A 24,908-nucleotide genomic window follows, 5' to 3' on the forward strand; every position below is an offset into this window, starting at 1 on the left:
AGGCAGTTTGTGGAAGGGTTTTCCTCTATATCATCACCATTGACTAAGTTAACATAGAAAGCTACCAAGTTCCAGTGGTCTAACACTTGTGAACGTAGTTTTCAGGAGCTGAAGAATCAATTGACATCCGCACCAGTGCTCACTCTTCCTGAAGGAACAGAAGGTTATGTGGTATATTGTGATGCCTCAGGTATAGGTTTGGGGTGCGTATTGATGCAGCGTGGGAAGGTGATTGCTTATGCATCAAGACAATTGAAGAAGCATGAAAAGAATTATCCAACCCATGATTTGGAATTGGCTGCAGTAATATATGCTTTGAAGATATGGCGGCACTACTTATACGACGTCCATGTTGACATCTACACAGATCACAAGAGTTTACAATACATCTTCAAGCAGAAAGAGTTGAATTTGAGGCAGCGTAGGTGGCTTGAATTATTGAAAGACTACGACGTCGAGATATTGTATCATCCCGGTAAAGCCAATGTTGTGGCAGATGCTCTCAGCCGTAAATCAATGGGAAGCTTAGTACATATTGAGGCAGGTAGATGGGGGTTGACTAAAGAGCTTCATCAGCTAGCCAATATGAGAATCATATTGTTAGACTCTGATGACAGATGTGTTACTGTACAGAATACATCAGAATCATCTTTGGTAGCCGAGGTAAAAGCACGACAATATGAAGATCCTATCTTAGTACGATTAAGAGAAAGCATTCAACAGTGTAAAAGTACGATTTTTAAGATCGGAAAAGATGGGGCACTGAGATACCAGAGCCGATTGTGTGTGCCTAATATGGCAGGGTTGCGAGAGAAGATTATGAATGAGATTCATCAATCCCGATATTCCATCCATCCCGGCACGACAAAGATGTATCATGATGTCAAGGAGCAGTATTGGTGGGATAATATGAAGAAGTCTATTGCAGAATTTGTAGCCCAATGTCCCAATTGTCAACAAGTAAAGATAGAACATCAGAAACCCGGTAGATTGCTTCAGAATATAGAGATTCTGACCTGAAAGTGGGAGGTGATTAATATGGACATCATTATTGGATTACCTCGCTCTTATTATAAGTTTGACTCCATCTGGGTGATAATTGATCGACTTACAAAATGTGCCCATTTTCTGCCAGTGAAGACAACTTACACGGCTGAAGATTATGCGAAGTTGTATATCAAGGAGATTGTTAGGCTTCATGGTGTGCCCGTATCTATTATATCAGACCGAGGATCTCAATTTACGGCTAACTTTTGGAGGTCTTTCCAGAAGGGTTTAGGCACTCAAGTAAATCTCAGCACTGCATTTCATCCGCAGACTGACGGACAGGCTGAACGTACCATTCAGACACTGGAAGATATGCTACGAGCATGTGTTCTAGATTTTAAGGGGAATTGGGATGACCATCTTCCACTCATAGAATTCGCCTACAATAATAGCTACCATTCCAGTATTAAAATGGCCCCATACGAGGCACTATACGGGAGGAGATGTAGATCACCAGTTGGACGGTTCGAAGTCGGTGAAACAGAATTATATAGGCCAGATTTGATTCACCAAGCTATTGAGAAGGTGAAAGTGATATAGGAGCGATTGAGGACGGCACAAAGCAGGCAAAATCTTATTCTGATGTTCGACGTCGTGATCTAGAGTTTGAGGTTGGTGATTGGGTTTTCCTAAGGATCTCACCAATGAAGGGTATTATGAGTTTTGGGAAGAAAGGTAAGCTGAGTCCAAGGTATATCGGGCCGTATAAAATTCTTCGACGAATTGGACAGGTTGCTTATGAGTTAGAATTGCCATCCGAATTAGAATTTGTCCACCCGGTATTCCATGTATCTATGTTGAGAAAATGTATTGGAGACCCTTCTCGAGTCATACTTATCAAATATGTACAAGTTACAGAGGACCTATCATATGAAGAAGTGCCAGTGGCGATATTAGATCGACAAGTCCGCAAGCTGAGAACAAAAGATATAGCTTCCGTCAAAGTATTGTGGAGGAACAAAAATATGGAAGAAATGACATGGGAAGAAGAAGAGGAGATGAAGTCTAAATACCCTTACCTATTCCAGGATGAAGATAACAAGGATGTTGGTGGAAGACATGATACATTGGAAGGTGAAACGGCTCTATGAGGTAAGCAATAATTTGAGAATACTCCTCCTTAATACGAAATGGTGATATGTAGAGAATGTAAATATGCATAATGCTTTGTGTAGCCTTGTGAAGCCATATGTTGGGCTTATTTGCTTGCAAGTTTTGCTAGTGACCATTTTATAGGGGGAAATTGATCGGAAATTTCTATTGGAATCCACGATGATTTAAACTCCCCATGAACCCTTACATTCGAGGACGACTGTTCCTAAGGGGGGGAGGGTGTTACAACCCATATACACATGTGTTAGTTAATGCCATATATTAGTTAACATAAATCCAAGAAGGAATTATCTTTGAGATGATAAGAAGTCAATCCTATTGGTCTTAAGTGATACAAGAGTGTATAAGGGTGATTAACAAGTATTAGAAGTTAAATGAATCAAGGATGTTGTAACTCATATTTTCAGGTAAATCTAGCGGTGCTTAATACACTCAAGAGGTCATATATTAAGGTATTTTAATCATATAATATCCTTATCATAAGTCTTGAAGTCAAACGAGCTATGAAACAAAAGTCGACAAAAGTTGTCGCAACTTAGGTTCATAATTTTACTTAAACATTAGGTCAAATGTTTCTAATATTTTCTCCTAATTTACAAGGAATAACGGGGTGATATACCAACCACATTAAAGATCTATGAGTCTAGTTTCCAACTCATTAAACCGATCATCGATACGATCTTGGAGTAGAGAGATATTCGTATTTTCGCAAGACTGCGCCAAGCACCTCTCTATGGGGCCCACTAAGGCGGTTTAAGATATTTGGACCTATATAGGATTCCTCCAACCCGTTTTAAGTCATTTCTTCTCACTATTTTCAGACATTAGAACCCTAGGAACATCCTCTCAAGGTTCTCTCAAGATTCAAGACCCCAAAAAAGGCAAACAACATAAATCAAGTGTCGGGAATTCTGTGGCGCTAGTAAGTCTCTTGTTCTTCTTGTTGTTGCTCATTTTTGTGTCGTTCCAGCTCATGTGGGAGGTTGTTTTAAAGGGTTCATGTTCTGTAAATACTCCCTCATGTTCTTAATATCAATCCTAGGTAATTTCAAGCCTTCTAAAGTGATTCTAGTGCCGAAAAACACTAATTGATCGCTAGTTTCGCTTTTTTGTGGTTGTGGCAGCATTGGAGGGATATTTCATGGAAATTTAAGGTCAAATTGGAGTTGTTCTTTCTGTATAAAGGTAAGGAACCTCTTACTCTATATGTATTTAAGATTATCGAAGTTGCGGCTAAGCCATTGAAGCTAGAACTTGTGAAATATATATCGAAAGGCGTGGTAATAATGTTATTGTTTTGTGGACTGTTTTACGTTGCTGTTGGGCTGCGTATTTTACTACTTTTTTGTGGAGTTTTGGAGGAGTAAGGGTGTGTAGAAACACCATATATATGTAGGTTTTGGTATTATAGTTATTCGTAACATTTCCGGGTCGTTTGGCACGACTACGGTGGTCGTCATATGTATGGAGTGATTAGGCTGTGCGTGGACTATTTTGGGAGGCTCAATATGTTTGGTGATTGTTTGGAATGGTGTGAAGTCATATATATAGGGGATGTGTTGTCCGTTTCAACGTAAAATAGGTTGTGGTCAATACATAATAGTTATGATGATTAAATGATAACGATTGTATCGTTTCTCTTATTGTAGACTAAGGAGTTGTGACAATTGCATAGCTTGTGATTGGGGCAGTATATACAAGGTATGTGAGGCTATCCCTTTTCTTCTTTTGCACGACTCTGATTGTGCATAATGTATTGAACGAGCTTCCAAAGATACTCTACTCTTAGAAGCTAGCAATACTTCCATTGCTTTCCCTCTTATGGAACGATTGATGTTAATGTTGCTTCTCTTATTCTTATGTTATCAATGTTGTTGGTACTTCCTAATTCTTATAAGGTTCATAGTGAAGAGTTAGTCCTAATAACGTGTACAGAGGATACCGACCTTACGTTACTCCGAAAGGTTTAGAATGTGATTCCATGAGTCGAGCATGCATTATATATATGTATCTATTTTACTCTACCGAGCCACACTATAGTTGGCCGGGTACGGCACCCTATTGTGCAACCACTGATCAGTTGGGTTTTACTGAGCTCCACGTGGTCGGGTACGATTCTACCGAGCCTTATGATGGCCGGGTACATTTTTTACCGAGCCTATTATGGTCGGGTACGATATGATAATGATGGTGCCCACAGAGGTGAATGTTTTAAAGGTTTATGTATTTATACATATGTATCATGCCTTTCGTGTCAGTAGCCCTCAGAGGTACTAAGATGTTACAGGTTGTATATTCTCTATCTTTGCTTACATTACTGTTCGTATTTATGGTTCCCTGCCTTACATACTCAGTACTTTATTCGTACTGACGTCCTTTTGTTAGTGGACGATGCATGTCGTGCTGCAGGTCCCGATAGACAAGCAGGTGCAGATCCCCCACCATAGTAGGTTGTCCAGTTCAGCGGTGATTGGCGAGATCCCTTCTCCGGACTTGCCTGGGTCTTGGTATGCATTTTTGTTATAGACATTATGGGTATGTCGGGGCCGTGTTCTGGCTATGTTGCAGCACTTATGTTCCTTTAGAGGCTCATAGACAAGTGTCGACTCATGTATAGTTTGGTATGCCTTGTCGGCTAGTTTTTGTTGTATAGTCTTTCATGGTAGCGTGGTAGCTCATACCTTATATGTAGTTTCTTGATTGTCTGGTCATCCCCTGCTATGTATGCTCATGCCGTCATATCTTATTGCTGGTTGTCCATGATCCAGGTCTACCATTTATATTGATCTCGTCAGCCTTAAATGATAATAAATAAGGTTAGATGAAATGTATGTTGGTGCTCGGCAAGTATGGTCGGGTGCTAGTCATGGCCCTCCAGTTTGGGTTGTGACATTTTCACTGCACAACCAACAAAAATATAAGCTACTGAATTAATAAATGATTTCCATATGGCTTTATATCACTTCACTTACAAGTCGTAATGTGATGAAATTCTATGATGGGTGTTTTCAATTAGGTGATGACTACCGGATGAGCCACTTTTAAAATTCGTATCCGGCTGGCACCCCCTATTAAATATATGAGCGTTAATACAAATTCAATATGCTAAAAATATACATAATTAACACAAATGAAAACTAAAGTTTACCACTCATCTTGTGAATTATGGAAAGCAGGGTATAAATTATTTTCTCGTTGCTCATTCGCCGGCGGTGATAAGTTTAAATCAATGAAAACTCTTTCATCCAGAACCTGTCCGGCAAAAACTGCTCCAGAATAACCACCCGATGACTGAGGGTTATCTCTGCTACACACAACCTCGTTTTTGGGAACGTCTTCGACCTTCACGTACATCTCCAACATTGTGATTACAAGAAATTCCCGGCATTCGTCCGGAGTCCTCAAAAAATCACTCAAAGTTTCATCATCGTCGATGTTAAACTCCGAGTAAAAAGCAACCCCTTACGGAGTGACGGAATACGGATATCTTCCGGTTACTTTAACTATAACTGAACGTTTCCTCACACTCAGTTTTTTGCATAACAACGATATCAATTTATCGTACTCTATTGTAAGTGGCAATTTAACATGACACTGAGCAGGTAAATTGTAGCCCACAGTGTTATTCTCCATCACAGCCTCACCCCCCCCCCCCAATATAATGAAACTCTTATTCTACGTTCTTCAGACATAATGAAAAACTTTTGGAGAATTTAAGAACAATAAACGTTTCAACAAGAGTTAACAAATTTTTGGATGAATTTCTATACAATCCTAACCTCTTTATATAGGAAATGGCTAGCCGGATTTTTTTTAATATGTATAGCGCCAAAAAAGTTGGCACTATACGCTTTTGAATTATTGAAGTCCGGAATTATTGGTGGGGCCAGGAAAAAGGAGTATAGCGCCACAATACTTGGCGATATACATTAATGCTCTATGTATAACGCCAGGTATTGTGGCGCTATACCTGCCCGTGTCAAATTTTACAGTATAACGCCACAATACCTGGCGCTATATAGTAACGATGTCGTTACTGTTGATGTATAGCACCAGGTATTGTGACGTTATATATAAAAATGTAACCTTTTTTGCTCACCTATTTGTATAGTTTGAGTCCAAAAGAACCACATTTTGGTTCCGGACTCGGCTATACTTCATCTGTTCTCACTTTATTATAGACTTAATTTATCTCCTGCCGGTATATTAAAAAGCCACCACTATATAACAACATAAAAGACAAATGTTTCTCGAAAAAATACAATACTCCATAAGTTATGAAATTGTACAATTGTAATTAATTATGGAGAAAGATGCATCAACACTTGACAATTAAATAATACTCCCCACGTTCTAACTAAGTTAAGCATCTTATTTTGTATTAATTTTTTGAAATAATTATTTTAGAGACTTTCCTTTAATTTGCCTTCAACACTACCTTTAGTTGTGGTTTATGATGTTGCGCTTATTTTCTTTTATTTTTAATAAAATTATTTTAATTTGTCTTTTTATTAATACAAAATATATAATTAGAATTTGACCAATCTGTGATCATACTCTTTCGATTAGATAATTTTAATAACAATTGAACGATGTGATTCAGAGCTCGTTAGGTGTTACGTTGGTCATGGCTCACCGATTTTTAGATTGCGACAAAGACCGCGAAAAATATTGAAAAAAAAAAAAAAAGAGATAGAAACCAAAAAAATAAAATTTAGTATACAATTTTATCGTTAACAACATGATTGGTTTGAATCCATTTAATATAAAGTTTATTATTTTATTAGGAGGAGGAAAATAAAAAGACGTGTGAAACACCAATCATGTAATTATTCGTAGTAACAATAGCTTTGTACTTTGCATACATCTTACGCTTCAAAAGCTAGCATTAATTTGTATTTTAAACTTTGTGTTTAGCCAAACTCTTTTTCATAAATACGAAAAGGAAGTAATATTTTAATTACTTCTATTTGGGAGTTCGTTGACTTGGACAGTAGTGTAATGTGGCTGAGCCACATGCACCTAATTAGGGGTGTTAACCGACACCATTCGTCAGAAAATTATATTATTTAGCTCGATAATTATTTTTTAAAATATGTATATATATTATATAATGACATCGTTTGATTTCTTGGTGTGTTTATTTTTTTATATTTTGACACTCCTTAATAAAAATTCTGACACCGCCATTGGTGGCGGGCACTGCGAACATTATAGCTTATACATTATCTTTTTCTTGATATGTCTTCCTCTTGGTTCTCTCTCTAGATCTCTCCTTCTCGAGGCTCTTTCTCTCTCTTCATCAGGAATACTGTGCATCTCAGAATGTTACTTGGCTGCAGAAACAAAATCATTTGGCTCCCTGATCATAAACTGGGAAATGACAAATTGGATTCATTTAGTAAGAGCTAGGCACTTTGATTATTGCATATACATACATACATATATTTTTGTTTTCTTGAGATACCTATTCATTTCTAATTATTTCAGTGTTTCCTTTTTGTTTTTCTTGCTCATTATGCAAAGAATATGCAATTTACCAGAGACCATCTATAGTAAGATGCAGCATCGATGCAGCTTCATCAATGGTAAGAGTCTCCAAAAAGAGGTTTATGTCTTAAAGTCATTCCAAAAAGTTTTTGGACCAAACTTTGGTCGGTCCGTTTAGACAACCATTTTCTCTCAGCTAAGATAATCGAGGCACTCTAGGTATAGTGACTGATCTAGGATTTAAATTTTTTGGGTTAAATTTTTAATGTTTTCAGCATTGAACCCATTATATTTCTAAAGTTATAGGTTCATGTTGCTATATATTGCAATATTAATAAATTTTTATACATAAATTTATGTTTCACGCCAAAAGTACTGGGTTTAGGGGCGTATCTAGCCTTATGGTATCGGGTTCATCTGAACCTAGTACTTTTAACGCGAAGCATAATTTACGTATAAGAATTTATTAAAATAGTAACGAATAGTAGGTATGAACCTATAACTTTAAAAATATAATGGGTTTAATGCTAAAAGACTTAGAGATTGAACCCAAAGATTTAAATCCTGGATCCGCCTTTGACTAGGCTCAGTTGAACCCGATACTGATGCCTTGCATCCGCCTCTATCTAGGTGTCTTCTCAGGATCTTTACTCGATCATATTCATTGTTTACTTTTTCTAGCTATAGACATAGGTTATATATTGATTAGACATAATTATACACATATAATACATAAATTATGCATACATTATACCTCCAACTGCCATTTTTTAGTTGAGGTGGTTGAGTGGACGACTATTTGGGCCCCCCCAAAAAAAATTGTTTAGCCTAATCCTCTCCAATTTTCAATCTTCTCAACAACAAAAATTATTGATACATTTTTGATCTTTTCATATCCGACCTGACTCGTCCATTGGCACCCGACCAACCAATTACTGAAGTTTTATATTTACATGTTTGCTTGCGCAGGATGGTTTCAATGATGCAAAGGAGAGAATAAGGGAAACGTTTGGAAAAAATGAGCTATCTCCTTCTTTCTATGACACAGCATGGGTGGCTATGGTCCCTTCAAGAGTTTCCCTAAACAAGCCATGTTTTCCTCAGTGTTTGGATTGGATTGTTGAAAATCAAAGAGAAGATGGATCTTGGGGGCTAAATCCTAGCCATCCATTGCTCGTCAAGGACTCTCTTTCTTCTACTCTTGCATGTTTGCTTGCCCTCTCCAAATGGAGAATTGGGGATACACAAGTTGAGAGAGGTAATTAGACTTATACACACAAACTATATAAATTAGAATTTTATACGATTAGTATATTCAAACCTCTTTATAACAGACTCATTTGTTCTGATAGTTTTTGGATGCTATAGTTAAGAGCTGTTATAGAGGACATATATTATAACATAACATAATAATCGATTTCGAGAAAAACTTAGCTTTTATAGTGAATGACTGTTATATGAAGAGGTTGTTATAGAGGGGTCTAATTATATATTATAACAAGCTAGATATCATATATTCTAAGGGTTATATATATATTATGTACAATTTTCACTTATTTTGAGTTGTTACTTGTTAGTATTACCTTTTAAATTAAGAATGATGTAAAAAAAAATTGCTTCATTCAATTTTTTTCAGGCCTTGGCTTTATTGAGACGCATGGTTGGGCAGTTAAAGAGGAGAATCAGATTTCACCTCAAGGATTTAATATCATATTTCCCAATATGATCAATTATGCAAAAGAACTGAATTTGAATCTGCCTTTGGATCCTGACCTTGTAAATCTGATGATCCTTAAACGTGATTTGACAATTGAAAGGTACGGTTCTTCTTTGTAAAATGGTTAATATATATATTCTCACATATATGGAACTTATAATTAATTTACTAAACAATTAATTAGTGCACTCCACATATTTATAGCTAAACTCCTCAGATCTGTTAATTGACATATAAAACTCCTATACAGTACCCAGAACTTTATGCAACACGGTTTAGACACATACTAAAATCCTCGGCTACAATCGACACTACAAACGACGCTGAGTTAACAAACATAATTTACCATACTCTCTTTATTTTGGTTTTTATCAAAACATGAAAAGAGGTTTGCCACCTACTATTTATTTTATTTTAAAATAGCGACCTTTTCAAAAAAGAATTAATAACGCTTCCTAAATTTTAACAACAAATCTACTTACCTTTATAAAGTCAAAAATTTATTAAACCTTAGACAAGCTTTAACCGTACAATCATCGATGTGACCTATATTAAAACACTAAATTACTTATTAGTTCTAATTTAACTCGGGTTAATAGTAAACAAAACACAATGAAAGAAAGCTATAAGCAAATGTAAATTAATAATTTTATAAAAAAAGTTCCAAAACTATGAAAAGAAACTAATTTAAAATAAACAACAAAAGAAAGAAGACGAAGAAGCAATATCAAAGTTTCATATCCAGAGGGTGTCAAATTTTGATGGAACAAACATGAAGAAAATAAAAAAAACAAATCAATATTATACATTTAAAAAATGTACAACCATGGCTCTACTCTTAAACTTGAAAATAGTGAAGTGGAAATTAAGAAACAGGAGGGCAGAAAAGATAATTTCCAGAGAAAAATTACAAAGCGGGCTCAAATGAACCCCCTTGAACTATCGTGGGTCCGTCCCTGCTCCTATGATAGTATTTTAATATAGATTTAACTTATATACACTGACAGTATAAAAAGTATTGAAAAGGGCAAAAAATGCACTAAGACTACTCGATTTGGTACAAATATGCCCTCTGTCCACCTATTGATCCAAAATTGACGCCACCATTATCTTTCTGACTAATTTATTCCCCTATGACTAACGGCCAACGCCAAATAAAAAAGTTTATCTAACTTATACATGGCAACTTCTTAGTGGTTTAATTTTAAACGATGACCCCAATTAAATAAACACACTCATAACCCATTTTTTACCCAATTCAAAAATCCGACCCGCCTAAAAAATGGTCAAGCTCTTGATTGTCAAAAAAAATTAGTTTCTCCATCTTTTCAACTATACCAGTACCACTACCATGATTGCCACCACCACTTCTTCTCCATCGCAACCACGCGGCCAGCATACGCATGACTCTTACGTTTGCTCCATTCCTTCATTTCCAAACAATAACAGCAAGAACGTTATGCTAATCGAAAGGGTCGTCCAATTAGAATTTTTTTTTTTTTTTTTTGATGTCTTTTTTTGTTGTGAAATTGGGATATCGTTCAATGATGAGTACTTAGGCCTTAAAATTTTCATTTTCTACAATAAATCATGTGGATCTAGCATATTACTAAGATTTTGCAAAACTTAAAAAAATTGTGAAGAAAAAAACTAGACTATTCAGAAATTTAAAGCCCATAGATTCATAATGGGTTATTCGATCATCTTACCTGATGAGAAAGGAAATGAGATTTATCATCGTAAATGACATTTGACTGTGAAAGTTAAGGTTTCTTGACAAACATTTTCAAAAAGTGACAGTTTCAATAGTAAATGTAAAAGAAAGAAGATGATTAATAAAAAAAATAACAAAGGAATCAAAACTACCCCTAGATATTGGATTTGGTACAACAATATCCTCCATGCACATATGGGTCTTCACATACGAGTGGGTTTGATCTATTCAGGGTGGATTTTAAGTTCAGATAATAGAAAATTGACACGTGGATATTAATTGATTTTTTTATACAGATAGGACTGCTAGTTTTAATGCATAAGTGAACCTGAAAAATAATGGTAAAAGTATTTTTGGCTCGATAGGTAGACAGAGGACAAATCTATACTAAGTCAAATATACCGAGAGTAGTTTTGGCTCTTTTCCGTAAAAATTTTTTTGCATTATCAATATATTTTAACATGTTGTAAAAAACTCTTTTATCCTATAAGTACATATAGAAGTTAAAAATTATGAAAATATAGGGGTGTACTTTACGGAGCAAGAAAGCAGTGAAAAATTTTAATTTATTGAGTGCAGTATTTTATTTCCAATGAAAGGCAAAATACATACTTTACCTATTGATTTTGTACTCAAATCTCTCTTACACACCTGTTAAACATGGAAATAGTATTACACACCTCTTTTGTCATGTGTCACACGCATGCATTACACATAAAAGAGGCGCGTGAAAACTAAAAAAGTCATCTGAAATTAAGTTTTTTTTGTTTTGTTTTTTCTGTTTTCAACTATTTCCTTTTTAAATTAAAGAAAAAAATATAAACTCATGTCTTCTTCCTCAACTCCAAACCCCAGCCCTCTCCCCCCCCCCCCCTATTCGTCTTCTTCCCCAATCCCCATTCTAATTTTGTCTACCCCTTATATTTTGCCTCTTCACCCCCCATGACTAAGAAGAAAAAAAGAAGAAGAAAAAGGGAGCTATTGGGTCTTGTAAAAATCACAATTATTGACCTTTTGAAAAAGCTTCAGAATTTGATTTTGGTATTCCATGACCTAGAAAATTAATTTGAATTCGTGATTATTGTTGAGTAAAAATTTACTAAAAATATGTTGAAAATTTGGTGATTAATTTTGATAAAATTCAAAAACATCATTAACAAATTTGAAGCTTTGGGTTTGAACTTGAATTTGAAATTTGTATAAGAATTTGTGATGAATGTTGTTAAAGCTTGTTAAAAATCGACAAAGAATTGAATCAGTAGTTTGGGAAGAAGGTGCTTATGGTGGAAGAGTTGGTGGTGGTGGAGAAGATAATGGGGTTGGGAAGATGAGGAGAGGGGGTTTCTTTTCTGTTTTCTTTTGGGGAGATTTGGGGGGGGGGGGGGGAGAGGTTTTTTTTTCATTTTTTCTTTTATTTTTCCTCAATTTATGACATGTGTCAGATGCTGATTGACACGTGTACGTAATAGCAATCTTTAAGCAAATGTGGTCAAACACCGAAGTGGTGTGTAATTGACACACTTTTAAAAGTTTTGGTGTGTAATACTATTCCCGCATTTAACGGGTGTGTACGAGGGATTTGGGTATAAGATCGATGGGTAAAATATGTATTTTGCCCCAATGAAAATATGATTCGAGCATCCCTCCATATATTAGGGGTCGTTTGGTTCAATTGTGGGATAGACAAAGATATCTCATAGGTAGGGATATTCCATAAGATTAGCTATCTCATTTTCTATATGAGATAAATAATATCAAGTTTTATGGTATAAAATTCTTATAGTATAAAATTTATATCGATATTAGCTAATACCCATATCTAGTGGTAGCAAAATCGATAAAAAAAAAAGTAATTATCTACCCATATTATTCGCTAAAATAGGTTGTATAATGAACTTTTTAAAAATAGGTCAAATATGGAATTTTCTCAAGAGTGTCATATTCAAAAAGCGATAATTAATACGGATATCCATATTAGGTTAACCCATTTTCTATTCGTATTAAATATGAATGGGGTCTGATAATTTATCTATTTTAACATTATTCGTTTTCAACTTATCCATATCCAACCCGACCTGCATGTTTGCCACCCCGACTCATATCCAAACATGAGATAAATACAATCCAAAATTTTACGCCGTAATTAATATTCTTATCCCGATAACTAAATGACGCCTAAGTACTTAATTAATTATAGAATAAAAAAAGAGAGGATATTGCAAATATGTGACAGACTATATATTTGATACTCTAGACTTCATCATATATAATTGCATCCTAATGAACATATCTTACTTCTCTAAACTCATTATTATTTTAATTTGTTGGGCCATTTCTAGAGCCCTAAAGAATGATTTGAAGGGGAATATAGAGAATCTTGAATATTTTGCTGAAGGGCTTGGGGAATTTTGTAATTGGAAAACAACAATGCTTCATCAAAGAAACAACGGGTCGCTTTTTGATTCACCAGCCACTACCGCAGCTGCGTTGATTTACCATCAGCACGATGATAAATGCTTTGAATATTTAAATTCAATCTTGGAACTGCACAAAAATTGGGGTACGTACCATGTTCACTGTAATACCTTGAGATTATTTGTTTAAGCAAACAAATATATTACTCCATATATGATGTGGTTATAGGAACTAGTCGGGGGAGATTTAAATAGGATTATTCCGCGTCACTATTGATTTTTTGGGCCCAGTAATAGAAGTTTTGGTAGAAAAGCCAGCAGGATTTTTTGGGGAGAAATTCAAAAATAGCCGATTTACAACTGGTCGTTCAAAAATAGTCCAGTTTCAAAAGTAATCGAAATTTAGTTACTTTTCATGTAAAGATAAATCTGAGCGAAAACACTATTCAAAACCCGGAAAATACGCCATCATATTATGCTGGAGTTCCAGCATGCTTATCCTGGAACTCCAGTATATTATTACTGGAGTTCCAGAATAAGTATGCGGGAACTCCAGCATAATATGATGGACTTCCAGCATAAGTACACTAAAACTCCAGCATAATATACTGGAGTTCCAGCAAGTATACAGGTCCAGCATAATATACTGGAGTTTGGAGCACTGGTGCTCCAGTCTCCAGTATATTATGCTGGAGCCAGCAAAGTATACCGGTCCAGCATAATATGCTGGAGTTAATACACAGGTGCACCGAACTCCAGTATATTATGCTGGACCGGTCTCTGTTGCAGCAAAATAGTGGCTATTTTTCATTGACTTGGTAAATGGTGACTATTTTTACCTACTTCCTTCTTTTTATAAAAGAAGAAGTAAAACCACATGTATGGTTCTCTGATTCGGTTGTTCGTCACAATTTATAGTGCTTCAACATTTTGAAGAATGTGCTTTAAATTTCTGACACAAGGCTATTTTTTAAAACTTTATTTAATGGGATCCAAATTTCAACAATGATTGTAAAAAGGTCCCTCCAGTGCAATTATCCGAAATTTCTTAGTAGGAGCAATTTACTCTTGTAGAGGGACTACCCGACCCAAATCCTTAATAGTCGGGCTAGTGAGCTGTGGATACAGGATGGTTAAACAAAAAAAGAAATTATATTATGATGTTAATATTATTAATTGACAAGATTTAAATGGGTTGCTGTATATAGGAATAAGTTGAAAATTCCATATGTTCAGCACATTAAATTTCGTATGTGTGTTGGTAATATACACCCATCGTTAGCTTTACTAATATAAATTGTTTTTTTCAATTGATGGTCTTATAGTTCCCACTATATACCCTACAAAGATACATTCATGTCTCTGCTTGGTTGATGCCCTTCAAAATCTTGGAGTAGATCGGTATTTTAAAACACAAGTCAAAAGTGTTCTAGATGAAATTTACAGGTAATTAGAGTTGATAATCATCGTTTATTTTGTACAATTTGTTTCCAAAAACCTCCAATTATTAATTATTATATTAATGGTAAACTATGAATAGGCTTTGGCAACAAAAGAATGACGAAATTTTTTCTGATGTTGCCCGTTGTGCCATGGCGTTTCGACTTTTACGGATGAACAACTATGAAGTTTCCACAGGTCCGTAATTGAATCTCATAAAATTTAGTACAGTAATTTCTTTTTTTTCTTTCTAATGCATCATCAATAGATTAATTTGATATATATAATTTTTTTGATTTTTCAACCAACCCTTTGATTTTTCTTTGTTTGAGCTATTGCTTATTTGATAACTTGAACGAATTCACGACTCTGAGATGATAGATGTGGGAAACTGACCATATGAGCAACCATCCCTTGTCAATAAATTAATTTTATATATTTGTGCAGAAAAACTATTATTTGGATTTGTCAATGAAGAATGTTTCTTTAGAACATCAAGAGGGCAACTTGCCAGTGATGTTGCAATTCTTGAACTCCACAAAGCTTCACAAATGGCTACTCATGACGAGAAAGATCACATTTTAGATAAAATTATACTTGGACAAGAACTTTTATGGAGCAAAAACTCTTAGACAAGGACATCGTTGATAGCTCAAAGAAGGAGGTATCACCTGTAATATATTAATCAATAAAGAATGTACATAAACAAGCCCTCAAACTTGGCTTCAGCCGGTAATTATGTCCTCCAATTTTGGGTGTGCACAAGTAAGTACCTCAACTTATCTCCACTTTATCAGTTGAACACTCCAACTTACAAAATCGTCTAGACACCTCCACAATTTATGTGCCGCATCAGTGCCACGCCAACATTTGTGTTACGTGTTCAATTCTATACAAGCTGAGTTGCCCACTTATGCACATTCAAAGTTAGATGGCGTACTTGCCAGCCGAGGCTAAGTTTAAGGGCCTGTTTATGTATTACACCTCAATTTTTTGATATTCCATCACTAACCTATGAAATATATCAGGTGGAACTTGCTTTGAGGAAATTTTATGCCACACATGATCGGGTAGAAAGCAGGCGATACATCGAGTCATATGAAGTGAACAATTTTAAAATCTTAAAAGCAGCTTACAGGTACAATTCTAGCACCAGTGTCTTTTTTTTTCTTCTTTCAAGCAAATTTATATCATATATTGTATAGTTCTACTTCTCCCTTCGTTTCATTTTATGTATCTTATTTGACTAGCACCGAATTTAAGTAAGGGAACTTGTGAATATTATGATCTTGAACTAAAAATATTAAAATGGAAAGTAAAACACACAAATTTAGGCAGAGTAAGTATATGCTTATATTTTGTTTTGAGCTTTTATGCATTCAAACTTATAGGCGGACTAGAATATAGAATAACCCATTACTTTTAATTAGTTGGTAATTACTTGGACACCTTCTTTCATCGTAGCGCTTGATATTCGAACATTGACCTAAGGTATTTTCTTCTTACCCGGAAAAAGAAGGGACACCTTACATTCTTGGACTGCTGTTTCATTTGCTTTTTCACGAGTTGTTTCTAAATATATATGTTAGATTACATGATGTTATATGAAAAAAGGTCACATTTTTATGTTTTCTCTCATTTTTAGGTTTCCTAACATTGAAAACGTAGACTTACAAAGGTTCTCATTACACGATTTTAACTTGTGCCAAGCCCGATACAAAGAAGAACTTCAACAACTCAAGAGGTATATCCACTAATTAACTCGATTAATTAGAACTAGACATTCTTAAATAACGGTAATTTCTTAGGTGTTGTGTGCTCGATTTTTATTTTGTATCACAGTTATTAAAGGGGCATTTGCATCTATACTCGCTTTTTGGGTCACTTTTTAACTTGTGCCCGCTTTGCAAAAAAAAAATTGCAAGCGTACCCACTTTTTCGCATAACTTCAGCATACGGGGCTGAAGTAGCAAAGACAATCACGCAAAACTTCAGCATTCTAGTAGATGAGACTGAAGTAGCAAGTGTGCTGAAGTTTTTTTTTGTAATTGTCAAACTTAAGCATAGTAGCTGAAGTTTTATTCTCTATCTGCTGAAGTTTTTGTTTGTAATTGCTGAAATTTTTGTTTTGTAACTGGCGAGAGCTGAAGTTCTTGTTTTTGTAACTGGCGAAGAGCTGAAATTTTTATTTTTTAACTGGCGAACTTCAGCTCTAGAGCTGAAGTTTTTGTTTTTATAACTGGCGAGTTTTTGTTTTGTAACTGACGAACTTCAGCTCTAGAGCTAAAGTTTTTTTTGTAACTTACATTTGATATTTTGTCAAGTTTCAATCACAAATCATCCCTTTCAAACCCTCAGATAGACTTCTTCGGTACAAACAGAATCTTGATTTTTTATCTTTGCCATTACCATTCCTTTTTCATTTTTTGCTGGTCTTTTCAGACTGAACTATCAACCTCACAAAATAGTGCTATATTACTTTATGTTAACCCCCCGACAAAGGTCCTCGGCGGGTGTGGATTGTGACAAGGATTTTCATGATGGCCTTTGCACACAACCTGAAAAATGGGGCAACATCATGAAGGGCTGCTCGGCATGATTGACAATACGGAGTTCGACAAACGCACCTTGCACGGAAGCAAGGCGCATTTTACTTAGATGTGCGGGTTGGCAAAACAATGGCTAGGCAAAGCCATGTCAAGCAGGGGCAAAGACATGGCAAGGCAAGGCAAGGCAAGGCAAGGCAAGGCGGGACAAGCAAAGGCAAATGATACGGATAGATTTGATCAAGTCGGGGGAGACTTGACATGGGCGGGCAGCTTTGACAATGAACGTGTGCGGCTAAGTCAGTGGGTGGCGAGCTGTGGAAATGACATTGGCGCGGAGCAGTGTCAAAGGCAAGGTTGGGCGCAATGCCAGCCTTGGCACAAAGCAGCTGGGCGAAAATCAGACCAAGCTGTGCACAAGCAGCAGTTGGAAAACATGTGCCAAACACATGGGAAGCAGTTGGCAGTTGCAACCTCTTCCAAGACATGCTGATCATGGCTTAAAAGTGTGCCCACGTTTTTGTACTTTGTCTTAACTTGTTGCCCATCAGTTGGGGGCTTGTCAACTGATTGTAGCCTTTAAATATTTGCCTAGGCTGTCCCAAAACGGGGCAGAAACTTAGTCTAAGGCATTGTGTTAGCCAAAATTCGTCTAAGTTATTTTCCTAAGGGTGGGAAAACTATTTTGGGCAGGGAATTAGGGAATTCTTTGTCTTGGCCATAGGATTGGCTATTGTGTTCTTGTATTCACTTATTAATACAAGTTGGGAAGAAATTCGTGTATATCGTGTGCCTTTATTTACAGATTTTTGCTGCCTATTTTCATTCCAAGTTCAAACGTCCCTAAAAATAAAACTAAGTGTTGGAAAGGCTGAAGTCAAGGCTGGGCTTGACTGCCGCACGGAGGTGAACCTCGGGCTGAGTTCGAGTGACACAAATTACCCCTGTGACAACTGGTATCAGAGCCAGGCTGGATCGGGGCGAAGACACAACGTTCATTGGTTGAATTTTGTGAAGAATGGCTGGTGGCAACTCAGAACTGAGGGAAAAGGTTGTTGCATTAGAGGCACTCGTCGGAACTGTTGATGGGGATCAATTTCTGGCTATCTTAACTCGTCTCGCCTATCTTGAGGCCGAGATGAACAGACTGAGCCAGGAGTGCATAGATCTGAAAACGGAAAATGGGTTGCTGTGTCGTGCTGTTGGCAATGATGAAGCACAGCGTGGGGCAGATCGTACCAAGGTCAGAATTCCGGAGCCTAAAGAGTTCAATGGCGCAAGGAGTGCCAAGAAACTTGAAAACTTCCTGTGGGATATGGAACAGTACTTCCATGCTGCCAAAGTGCAAGATGAAGACAAAGTCCCCATTACGACTATGTACTTGGTGGATGATGCAAAGCTATGGTGGCGTACGCGCGTGGCAGATGATGTAAGTGCTGGTAGGCCGAAGATTGACTCTTGGGAAGGGCTGAAGAAAGAGTTGAAGGATCAATTCTTTCCTAGCAATGCGGGCTGGATTGCTAGAGATCGTTTGAAGAAGTTGAAACAAACTGGAACGGTCAGGGATTACGTTAAGGATTTTAGTTCTTTGATGCTGGATATTAGCAACATGTCTGAGGAGGACAAGCTGCATAATTTCCTTTACGGGTTGCAGTCGTGGGCGCAAATGGAACTCCGAAGGCAAAATGTGAAAGATCTTCCTAGTGCCATTGCTACTGCGGATGCGTTGGGTGATTTCCGATTGGGACAAGATGGTTCTGATTTCTCTACTACTTTAAAGTCCAAAAACGGGAACAAGGACAAGGGAAAAGAGTGGAGGAAAAACGGAAATGACAAGGGTAATGCTATTGAGGGCAATGGCAATGAGAAGGGAAAGCAATGTGCTGGACCTTCGACAAACAAGGGACAAAACAGCAAGTTTGATGGCTGTTTTATTTGCAAAGGGCCACACATGGCGAGGGATTGTCCAAGAATTAAACGGCTTTCAGCATTGTTTGAAGAAGAAAAGAGTGAAGATGAACAAAACAAGGAAGAACATGTGCAAGCAACAACATATTTGGGACCTATGGTGGTGCTGAAAAATGCGGAAGCTGCTTCGTCGAGGACGACGAATTCTTCTGGTGGGGGTGGTTTGTTAACCCCCTGACAAAGGTCCTCGGCAGGTGTGGGTTGTGACAAGGATTTTCATGATGGCCTTGGCACACAACCTGAAAAATGGGGCAACATCATGAAGGGCTGCTCGGCATGACGGACAATGCGGAGTTCGACAAATGCACCTTGAACGGAAGCAAGGCGCATTTTACTTAGATGTGCGGGTTGGCAAAACAATGGCTAGGCAAAGCCATGTCAAGCAGGGGCAAAGACATGGCAAGGCAAGGCAAGGCAAGGCAAGGCAAGGCGGGACAAGCAAAGGCAAATGATACGGACATATTTGATCAAGTCGGGGGCGACTTGACATGGGCGGGCAGCTTTGACAATGAATGTGTGCGGCTAAGTCAGTGGGTGGCGAGCTGTGGCAATGACATTGGCGCGGAGCAGTGTCAAAGGCAAGGTTGGGCGCAATGCCAGCCTTGGCACAAAGCAGCTGGGCGAAAATCAGACCAAGCTGTGCACAAGCAGCAGTTGGAAAACATGTGCCAAACACATGGGAAGCAGTTGGCAGTTGCAACCTCTTCCAAGACATGCTGATCATGGCCTAAAAGTGTGCCCACGTTTTTGTACTTTGTCTTAACTTGTTGCCCATCAGTTGGGGGCTTGTCAACTGATTGTAGCCTTTAAATATTTGCCTAGCCTGTCCCAAAACGGGGCAGAAACTTAGTCTAAGGCATTGTGTTAGCCAAAATTCGTCTAAGTTATTTTCCTAAGGGTGGGAAAACTATTTTGGGCAGGGAATTAGGGAATTCTTTGTCTTGGCCATAGGGTTGGCTATTGTGTTCTTGTATTCACTTATTAATACAAGTTGGGAAGAAATTCGTGTATATCGTGTGCCTTTATTTACAGATTTTTGCTGCCTATTTTCATTCCAAGTTCAAACGTCCCTAAAAATAAAACTAAGTGTTGGAAAGGCTGAAGTCAAGGCTGGGCTTGACTGCCGCACGGAGGTGAACCTCGGGCTGAGTTCGAGTGACACAAATCACCCCTGTTACACTTTACTACATAGAATTGAAACCTATTGAAACCTCTTCATTTGGTAGTGTTACCTTTTAATTTGTGCGTAAGGACTTTTTTACTCTCTTTTCAACTGTAACTTTCATTCAGTGGGACCAACTGAATAACAACCCTAGGCTATATGGAGAAAATTTTAGCTCAATTTTGTCCATGTAATAAAAAAAAGGAGTGGTCTATCGGATTGAGAGCGGAAATAACTTTGAGGAGGAGGAGGAGAAAGGGATTGAAATTGTTTAAAAAGTAGGTACAAATTAAAACTTTTTAAAAAAATGGGTATAGATGAAATGGGGGCGACCAAATAAGACGCCTGTGCAATATTTACGTTATTAAACTATTTAATGAAAAAGTTATTCAACTTATGTGTTACCTAAGTATCAACTATCTTTTTTAAATCTGAAAGTCACTCAACTTTGCCCAAACATCATAAAAATACCTCCTTTGTTTGCTACCGACAACTTTCTGTGCTATGTAACCGAAGTATACTCACTTTTTTGCTTACAAAAAAATAGCTTCGTGACTTTTATGATATTCAGGTAAAGCTGAGTGACTTTTTTTTATATATATTATTTAGCAATTCTTGGTGCAATAAACTGAAACTTTAGTGACCATTCACGAATTTGTCATTCTTATAAATAACGATTGTAGGTGGTTCGAAGATTGCAGACTGGACCAAGTTGACTTTTCACAACAGCATTTATATACTTCTTATTTCCTAATGGCTTCCACTCTCTTCGAACCTGAATACTCTGATGCTCGTCTCGCTTATGCAAAGAACACCATGCTTATAACTTTAGTGGATGATTTCTTCGATGGTTTTGCTTGCAAAGAAGAACTGCATAACATCATAGAATTACTAGAGAGGTATTTGTTTCCGTATCCGTTATATTATTGTTATTAGAAGAAGAAGAAGACAAAGAAATTGGAACGACTTGTATATATATATTTATATTGAAGTCCCTTGAATTACTTAATAGGTGTTCTGCCGAAACGAAGGGATTCAAACTCATAGTTGAGGTCATGAGTTGAACTATTGTAATCATCTTTCACCTCTTTTAATATTTTAAAAACCAGGTGGAAAAGAAGAAACTTATTTTTACTCGATTGTGTACCTACCTTTTGGCTAGAGTACTTTCACTGGCACGCGGTAACTTTGAAAAAATGTATGTATATATGTGTATATATCTAGAATAACTATATATTTTGATTGACACCCTACGATTCAAATTTTAGGCAGTTGAATTGGTCGATTTAGGGGACACAACTTGACTTATTGTGCCTTGCCTGGGCTCGATTCCAGCTTTAGCATTTCACAAATATTTATTCAATAGTGGTGCCCTCCATTTTCAAATCCTGGGTCGGCTTTACATATCTTAATGTCACACTCATTCTTGCACCGGCTCTAAATCCTTAACTTGCATGTGTTATATTGTTCAATTCACATTTTGTGGAGGCACTTGAGCTTATGATTAGACTTTACCTATTACAGGTGGGATGAATACTCAACTGTCGGATTCCATTCAGAGAGGATTAACATTTTCTTTTCAGCACTTTATCAAACAATAGAGGACATTGCGGCAAAAGCAGAAATTAGACAAGGTCAATCTGTCAAAGATCATTTTATTAAGATGGTACGAAAAAGTGTATGCAGCAATTATATATTCTGTAAAAAAATTCATGCATATATATTCCTATTATATATTTTTCAATTGACTAGAAATATATGCGTATTTTTTGTATAGTGGTTTGATTTGGTGAAGTGTATGCTGATGGAATTCGACTGGTGGAAAAGTAAGACAACCCCAAGCATAGAAGAGTACTTGTCTGTTGCATGTGTGACTATTGGTGTTCCGTGTGTTGTCCTCACAACACAATATCTTCTTGGACCAAAATTGTCCGAAAATTTCATAGAATGTTCTGAGGTCAGTGCCTTATGCAATCGCACAAGTATGGTGGCTCGACTCCATAATGATATACGAACTTACAAGGTAATTCTACTGCTAATTCATTTAGCGTTTAAGTTTGAATTAAAAGGTGTAAAAAGTATTAAACACTACTTTGGTCTGTTGGTCTCGATTAGCCCGAAAATACTCTTAATATTATGTGATATTCTCCGCTTTCAGTCAAGCACGCACGGTTTTCCCAAAAGCCTCACACGATTAGGAAATCTATATACTTTATATGTAGGCTCCCGATCTTTTCAGCTACCAATGTGGATGCCTATTACTATGATCCACGAACCAATTTCCGAGATTCACTGTTTGCAACTTACATTGTTAGAGTATTATGGCAACCGAAGCCCGCCACTAGCTTCATCTTGTATGCGCGTCTCCAAACTCGTAAGGGTAAACAAACCGAGCCCCACACCATCGCTCATCCATCGCCATATTCGTCCCTCTGAACTTGGGTTCTAATACCAGCTGTTGGGCTCAACCAGCCCGAATATACTCTTCGCATGGTGTGATATTGTCCACTTTGCGCCAAGCCTGTTTGGTTTTTCTCAATCTTTTCAGCTACCAATATGAGACTTTATTTCCACACCCAACATGGTCACTTAAAGGTAATTGCGAGTAGCTCTATTTAGTACTAGCATTGATTGTTGACATTGGTAAAATTACTGCCATGTGACCAGGAGTTCACGGGTTCGAGCTGTGGAAACAACCTCTTGCAAAAATACAGGGTAAGGCTGCATATAATAGACCCTTATGGTCCAGCTCTTCCCCCGACACCACGAATAGTGGGAACTTAGTGCACAGGACTGAACTTTATTGTTCATCACCTGGAATAATTGATAAGTAAACTTTATAATCTATATTGATAGTATAAGAATATTATTACACTATAAGCGTATAGAAGTATAATTTAAATCCTCTTGTGTTTTCCTGCAGAGAGAACAAGCAGAAAGGTCACCGAATATAGTCTCAATTTTAATAACACAAAGTCAAGGAACTATGTCAGAAGAAGTGGCTACAAGACAAATAAAGGAAATGCTAGAAAGTCAAAGAAGAGAGTTGCTAGGGATGGTTGTTTCTCAAAGAAGAGGAAGACAGTTGCCACAAGTTTGCAGGGATCTTTTTTGGAAGACAAGCAAATTGTGTTATTGCTTATATTCACATGGCGATGAGTTTCGCTTCCCGGAGAAAATGAAAAACCATATTACTGAAGTAATTTACAAACCAATCAATCTTTCTACATAACATGCCTGTCCTGAAGCCATATTTGATTTACTTATTTGAAAATGAATGTGAAACTAAGAGAAACTCTATCCATGGATCTATAAAGAGACAAATCAAAGAAAAGCTTCGGGTAAAAGAGATAGCTTGCGGCCTTATTGATGTCGGATGTAGTCGTTCAGCTACGAATTCAATTGAACCCATAATTTTTGACATGAATTATGAATTTTTATGTAAAAACTTACTATAATCTCGACAAGTATATATTTGAATTGAACGGATAATTTTAATGAATTCAATGCTAGAAATCTTAAAAATCGAACCCATGAAAGGTATGTTTGGTATGAAAGAAAATATTTTGCCTAGAAAATGTTTTCATGAAAAATGAGTGGTTTTATCACTTATTTTCCTTTATTTGATTGGTGAGTGGAAAACTTTTTCCATGAAATATTTTCTATTGTTTGTTTAGAGAGTAGAAAATATATTTTTATGCTACTCTCCTCACCCCCTTCCCCTAAGTCCCCATGTTTCATTGCCTCCCCCCCTCCTCCTCTAAATACTCAACATTTTCAGGATTTTATTTTCTCCAATAATTTAATTATTCTTCTAAAAATTCATATAAAAACAAAAGAACTAATGTGTTGCTTTACTTTTTTTGCGCAAAATAACGTTGAACTTTATGCTCCATAATTATTAAAGAAAATACTCTTTTTTGGTTTAAAAAAAGTACTCTTTCTACAACATGAAAATAAAATAATCATTTTATTGAAATAAAAGAAAATACTTTTTCTACATCATGAAAAGAAAAAAACTCAACAACAATATACATAGTATTATCCAACACTGTAAGGACTGGGTAGAGTAGTGTGTACGCAGACCTTACCCCTACATTGTGACGATAGAGAAATTGTTTCCAATAGAACTTCGGCTCAAGATGAAAAGAAAAAACTCATTTTGTTGAAATGAAATAAAACACTTTTTATACATCATGAAAAGAAAATACTATTAATAATATTTTTATTTAGGGTGGGGGAGAGGGTGGGGAGTGGGGGCGACGTGGGGTATGATGTGATGGGGGTGTGGGGAGGG

At 36.8% G+C, this 24,908-nt stretch overlaps 1 pseudogene; it reads left to right on the plus strand.

Moving 5' to 3' along the window:
- Nucleotides 1-7,409: 7,409 nt before the first annotated feature.
- LOC107807493 (cis-abienol synthase, chloroplastic-like) lies at nt 7,410-23,975 on the plus strand (annotated as a pseudogene).
- The last annotated feature ends 933 nt before the right edge of the window (nt 23,976-24,908 follow it).

The sequence above is a fragment of the Nicotiana tabacum genome, chromosome 5, assembly GCF_000715075.1.
Source record: "Nicotiana tabacum cultivar K326 chromosome 5, ASM71507v2, whole genome shotgun sequence".
In the NCBI taxonomy this organism is placed as follows: Eukaryota; Viridiplantae; Streptophyta; class Magnoliopsida; order Solanales; family Solanaceae; genus Nicotiana; species Nicotiana tabacum.